The sequence below is a fragment of the Camellia sinensis genome, chromosome 1 (assembly GCF_055761805.1).
Source record: "Camellia sinensis isolate YWXY chromosome 1, ASM5576180v1, whole genome shotgun sequence".
Classification (NCBI taxonomy): domain Eukaryota; kingdom Viridiplantae; phylum Streptophyta; class Magnoliopsida; order Ericales; family Theaceae; genus Camellia; species Camellia sinensis.
In genome coordinates, this window is record NC_138961.1 from 72805991 (window position 1) to 72813293 (window position 7303).

General features: G+C 38.3%; 1 long non-coding RNA gene across 1 annotated transcript; it reads left to right on the forward strand.

Moving 5' to 3' along the window:
* Positions 1-272: 272 nt before the first annotated feature.
* LOC145789785 (uncharacterized) lies at positions 273-1521 on the forward strand. Its single transcript, XR_014328117.1, has 2 exons — positions 273-351; positions 445-1521. It is a non-coding gene; the product is annotated as an uncharacterized LOC145789785 (long non-coding RNA).
* The last annotated feature ends 5782 nt before the right edge of the window (positions 1522-7303 follow it).

Below are 7303 nucleotides of genomic sequence, written 5' to 3' on the forward strand. Positions count from 1 at the left end.
ACGGCATTGGTTGAATCCCTCGCTCCAATTTGTTGGATATCATCGGCACTGCCTTCGACATGTTTGTAGTAACTTTAACACTACGTTCAGAAATAAGGAGCTGAAACAACTTCTATGGAAAGCAGGAAGTGCTCATCAACGACAAAAGTGTAATGGTTACTTACAACAAATACAGGCTATTGACCAAGAAGCCATCACTTGGGTTTACAAGATGAATCCTGAGGACTGGGCCCTTTCGTATGACGGTGGACATCGGTGGGGGGTATTGACGGTACACACCTACTTGTCGGTAATCCGAGCCACCTGTCCGAGGCCGGATATCAGGGAGTTGGGCCTTCTCTCGAGGCATTGGTGAGTATCGTACTATATCTCTGATAATTGTTAATATCATAATTGATTATTTTCAGTCAACTATAGCCTAATATATCTGATTTTTTTTTCCAGGTGGTTCGAGCTGGGAGGTCATATCACTTGGCTGAGGACGCCATTTTCAGACGTGATGGACAGCTTGGTCTGCAGGCCCTTGTAGAGATCAGAGAGTTATTGTACGAGGGGATCCAGCATGCCCATCGGGTAGATCGTCTGCATTTTGGGGACTACGGTGTACACAGTGCAGCAGCTGTTCCAGACACATCAGTCCCGTCCACGTCAGTGCCTCCCAGTTCAGCGCCAGCCACAGCAGGTCCTTCGACTTCAGTCACCCTACCACATGATACCCCATACATTTCTCCATATTCCCCACACGTACATCTTACCCAGCATGCTGACCTTGACCCTGATTGGTCACCGCCCCGCTTCATGCATGATGTTATTACCCCACCCACCCAGTTACAGCCTACTTTTCTGGGGAGTACTTCGACCGCGCCCCGGTTCATGCATGATGTTGTTACCCCACCCACCCAGTTACCACCTACTTTTATGGGGACTACTTCGACCGCGCCCAGCAGTACACATGATGCAGTTCTCACTGACATCTCCCACATTGATGATGAGGCCCATATTGAGCCCCCCCAGAGCGCGAGGGAGAGGTTATGGTCGTGGGGGGCGTCGCGGCCGAGGTCGGGGTGCGGGCAGAAGCAGAGGTCGGGGTCCAGCTGCAGATCGTGATACAGTTGCACCAGACGAGGGAGTGGGAGTTTCACAGCTCACAGCAGTATCTGATCTACAGGCACAGGCAGGATCAGGGGCATCAGATGCAGGAGAGGGGGGGTCACACTCACACTCACAGGCTCCACAGGCAGTCAGTGGAGGGCCGTATGCAGGGGAGAGAGTGCCAGATATTCAGAGAGTCTACCGTAGGAGACCGAGGAGGGAGATCCACGGTCAGGGTTGTGGGACTGGGGGCAGGTTAGGGCATTAGCGGTTGCGATATGGACTATATAGGTTTTTTTTTTTCTTTTTTTTTTTGTATGTGTCAAACTTGTACAGCTGATGTAAGTGTCATACTTATTTATTCGCAATTATAATTTCACAATTTTTTATTCTTATTTATATTGATGAATCACACAAATCTCTTTCACATCTCTGCCCTTCTCTCATTATTCGTAATTTAGGAGAACATAAATTACGAACGCGTTTGGTTTGAACAAAACGTGTAAAGAAGCTATAAAAAATATGTTTGTTCAAGGCTAAATATAATTGAAATATCTCGCTTCATTGATAAGTCATGGATAAGCATTACAAATTGCATGCATTACAGAAATGCCCTGGGCATTCATCCAAACAATTTCATTCATTATCATCATCATCTGACATCTCAATATCAGATTCATACATAACATCCATGCTCCAGGCGTAGTACTGGTGTGCATCATCCATTAACCCATCTTCGGCACGCTCATTTGCGGTCTTCATTAGTCCGGACCTTTGCAAACGTTGGGTCATGCGATTAACCTCGTCGCGGATACGATGCAATGCCCTTTGCAACAACTGTGGAGTGTCAGTTGGCATACGCATGGCTAACCGGCGAGAAAATTTAAGATTAACTTCACGGCATAGCTCAACGAGAACGTTTGCTCGAGTTTTACGAAATTCCCACTCAGCTCTCATGGTATTGACGGTGGCACGTGAGTAACGCAAATTTGGATTTAATGGGTATTGAAATTCATCTCCATCTGCAACCCAATAGTGACCCATTGCTGAATATAAATCAACCACCGTATATGTCATGATGATATCGCTAGAAATAGCTGTAAAACTTTTGTTGTGGTATGCTACGATATTTATACCATATATGCACATGGTAGCTGTATGTATGCAATTTCCTGTTCGATCACATGCATGCCACTGACCTTATCCAGTGCATTCGGCTGTCAGGACTCGACTTTGTGTAGTCATGAACGAATCAACGGCCTGTAGCATCAGCTATTGTGCCGCAGATGCAGTGATGCCTGTGACTTTGTGCATAATTCCAATGGGCACAGTAGGTAGGAGGTATGTGACTTTGTGCAGCGATGCAGGGATGCATCTGACTTTGTGCAGTGATACAGTGATGCGTGTGACTTTGTGCATCACTGCATCACTGCATGTGACTTTGTGCAGTGATGCAATGCTGCATGTCACTTTATGCAGTGATGCAGTAATGCATGCGACTTTCTGACTTTGCCATGCTTGTATACGTTGTGACTTTTTTCTTGACATTACGTGATGCATGTGACTTCTGCAATGCAACTTACATGCTTTGTTTTTTCCGCACATTTCAGAATTCATCTAAGTCACATTATTACGACTGTGAAAAGAAGCAGAAAATGCTATTATGTTGGTAAAAAAATATGATGGACGGTTGTGTAATGACAATAAAAATCGGATGACTGTGAAGTTCATTAACTGAAAATAAGATAAAATATAGGCACCAAAGTTCCAATCGTGTTTACCTAGCAGGTGACCATTTTATTATGTTGGTGAGAAAAACAATGATAGTTTGTGAACAATATTACTTTAATACAAAGAAAATTTAATTTTTCGATTTCATTTATAATTTCTCGAAAACACCTATACGTACTGAAATCGTCAATTCCAAGTGACTACTTATTGTATTACAAAAGTAAGCATGACAAAATAGTTTCATGTGGCGATGTGACAACTCACTGCATTTTGTTTTATTTGACAACGCACTGCTCGAATATGAAGGGATTGCATTGTGATTCTATGGCCTACAATTATGATTTTATCTTACAACCACGTCTGTGACTACATCACAGGTATACAAAGTCACGGGTAATCAAAATTACATGAAATGAATAACATCAAATAATATCACGTGTATCACTTATTCCATAGTGCCCTAGCACCACTATGATGTCTATAAATACCCCAGTATGATGTTTGTTGAAGTCATAACAATAGTAATATATATACAATTACTATTATTATTATTTTTTTTAATTTTATTAACAATGTCTTCAAGAGGTGCAGGAAGTTCACGCCGGCAACGAAATCCGAAAGTGTGGCTGCTACCTCCATTTATGTATGACTACAAGAGCGAAAAGTACTCGAGTCTGAAGGATTATTATGCTGGTATCCGAGCAGAATGGGCGTTCAGGGTAACGGAGCAAGAAGGATTGTATAATGATCTACGTAACTTTGGGGCACCAGTACCTCAGCGTCGTTTATTGACCATGGCTAGACGAAATGTGAGTGACTATGAAAAAGCAGTTAGCAGAATTAAGAAGGAGAACAACAGGATGTTGATGCGGAGATGTCAACATTTCATGCTTCAGCTAGCCACTGAAATAGCAGAAGCAAGCAACAGAGATTTGACAATGGTTGAGCGAAATAATGTCTTAAACAATGAAAAATATCTCTCTGACTACTACATGTCAGATGAGGAATAAGAAATCAAACACAGTTATCTTTCATATGTTCGTTACTGGAGTGTAAGACAATGTTGTTGTTGGTCTAACGTACGGATGTATTTCAAGTATTTTTGTTATGAACCTGAAGTTTATGAAATAACTACATTTATAAGTACACATTTATGAGTTCATGACTTTCTTTATTGAATTGCAATTTGTTAATGAATGTTCTAGATTAATGAATGGATTAATGTATGTTCAATTATGTGAATACTTAAAACACATAAAATAGATCAGGCAACTCGGATAAAAGGTTCCCTTAACTGGGGCTGCTGAAATAGGGATGAAATTACAACGAATTTCAATCTCCATCAGGAAAGAAGAAAGAGTCACCTTCCAATTCTTGAAAGTCCAGTAAAAATGATGACTCCGGTAATGAATGAGGGGTTGACAAAAAACTAAACTCGGTTAATCGAACTACCGCATTCAACAACACATAAAACATAACAGGTAGGTCGGTGAATAGCTTCCCAAATGACAAGAACAATTCAAATAGTCATACTTTTCAATGAAATACAAATAGCGGGTCGTAAGCTTCATAAGCTTCATTTTTTCACACATTGACTAGTCAAATCGTGGAGAGACTTGTCCTTATATGCAGATGGATTGTCAAGTCATGTGACTTGGTGCACATGCTTTGGTTTTCTCGATTTTTTGCTCGATTTTTTGTATTACAATGACGACTCATCTGTTATTGATATATGTGGGATTCTCAACTCAGAAAGTCACATGGCAACAGTGAATTCACTGATTTACCTTACAGTCAGCATGCATTTACCTTACAGTCAGCATGCATATATGTGGGATTCTCATTTATCCGTTCATAATCAACTATATAAACGAGTAAAGGTGAAGACACAACCTTACAACTCATTTCGCCCTACGAAATTATCATTCATTTGTTTTAAAAAATTAGCATGGCTACATGGTTCATAGGAGGGAGTGGGAGTCGCAGAGGTGGTAGGAACTTGCAAAGGGGTGAAAGTTCACGACGAGGAGGGGGAATGGGAAGTGGCGATGCTGAAGATGAAACACCATTTCCTTTCTTGGATGCCTCTTGTGCTTATCATGATAGGTTTGGGAAGCGACATTTTGTCATGCCTAAGTACTATCGAGATCCATGTGGTTTGGTGGAGGATCCATCAGAAAATCAAACAGGATATGGTTATGCAAAGGCTAGACTTCTTAAGTGGCCCGCACTATTTATAGAGCGAGTGCAAAACGAAAGATTATGTCGGGAAAGACGACTGAAGGTGCCAAAAGCACGTTTTGTTGAGATCCAAAAGGAAGATCCTGATAATGTTGATCGACTATGTCAAACACTACAACGTGAGATTTCTCAAATGGGTCGTAGATTGGCCCGCGATATGCAGTTACTCATACTTAAGAACGATTCCCAGAAGAACAAAACAGAACCAAATGTTGCGGCTATCAAGGCTATCATGGAGGATCCTGAACTTGTCTCTGACGCTGAGCTTTCAGATTGTTCAGACTCTGAGCCACCTGCCGATTTAAGCGCGAATTAGGTGTTAATGTCTACACTTCGGCAATATAACAACTTGCATTAATATGTAATGTCTGTGTTAGAGTAAGTATAACTGTTATGTTATGTTATGTTTATGTTTATGTATTGTGTCTGTCAAATGTTACGGCTATTAACATGCAATATTAGGTCATGAATTATGTGTTTGTTTATCTAACTGTTATGTTTATGTATTGTGTGTTCAGTTAAGAGTGTCCAGGATGTATGTAATGTGTGTTCAGTTCATGGTGTCCATAATGTATTTTTGTGGGAGAATTATGTCTGTACTACCTATGTAACTGAAAACTATTACATTTGCAATTTCAGTTATGTTGTTTTCATGCCCGTATGAGTATTTTGTAAAGTACTGACTTCGTATATTATGTATTAAGTATTATTACAAAAATGTTGAGAAAATTTATTTTAGGAGCTCTCGCTGTGGCCTTTGTCTTCTTGGCCTACTCCGCGGTGGTCTTCGCGTCTCACCCTTCGTCGTTGCTCGTCGAGTTGCACAGTGTGTGGGTGTGCTTCGAACTATAGAGCATGCATATCACATTCTAACTCATAACAAAGACGATACAAAAAAATAAATTTTATAAATGAAAACGGGTACAAAACGGTTTTACTAAACTGGTTTACTAAACTGATTTTCTGAATTACATTCTCACCTTCTAACCCAAAACAAAAGAATAAATATATATGTATGTTTAAATGAAAATGGCTTTCGTAAAGCCAAAATAATTTTCTAAATAACACTTTCCAACCCAAAACAAAGACAAAAGGAAAAAAAAAAATTACATGAAAATGACTTTAGTAAAGCGAAAAAAAATTTATTAATTACATTATCACCTTCTAACCCAAAACAAACACAAAACAATAAGAAAAAAAAAAATTTACATGAAAACAACTTTAGTGAAGACGAAAAAAAATTTTGAATTACATTTTCTAAATCAAAACAAAGACAAAAGAAAAAATGAAAAATGTAACATGACAACGGCTTCAGTAAAGCCAAATAAATGAACATGATTGGCTTAATAATATCTACATAAATATGATTTTGAAATTATATATATGAAAAATAGTATGTAAAATTAATATATGAAAAGAGGTTTTTTTTTCATATTATGTAAAATTTATGAATTACACATTCTAAACAAAAACAAAAACAAAAGAAAAAAAAAACATATTTTAACATGATAATGGCTTTACTAAAGCCAAGTACTAAAATATACAATGTAAATATATTTTTTAAAATATGTTTTATGTTTTTTTCTTTTGTTTTATCTTGAAAATAGCGTTTTATTCCAACAAAGTTTATGTTAAAAACGCTGGGCGAAAAAAAAAAAAAATTCTGTTAAAATCGCTATTTGTAATAGCGTTTATTAATGTTAAAATCGCTATTCGTAATAGCGTTTTCTGGGTTAAAAGCGCTGTTCTTAACAGCGTTTTTTTAGCGTTTTTTGGCAAACAAATTTTGTGTAAAAAGCGCTGTTCTTAACAGCATTTTCCTTGGGAAAAAAATTAACCCTAGAAGCGCTATTTGTAACAGCGACTTATTAATCAAAGTCGCTATTTATAATAGCGATTTTCCTGTTCATCTACTTTTGCGGTCCTAACAGTAAAAGCGCGAATAGTAATGACGCTTTAGCTTACTTTTGAAATTCCGTCAGAAGTCGACCTATGGGAGATGAATTTGGGAGATAAAAAGTACGAAAAGTTGTTTGGTTTGATTTTTTTGGAAAGATGTTTTGAAAAATTATTTTGAGAGAGAGTTTTGAAAAAAGTGATTGATTTGATGTGTATGAGAGAGAGATTTGTTTGGAAAACTTGTTTGGTTTACAAGTTTTGAAAAAAAATTTTGAAAAAATTTGTTTGATTTGAGTTTTTCTGAAAACTCATTTGTAGAGAAATTTTCCCAAAAATTTTT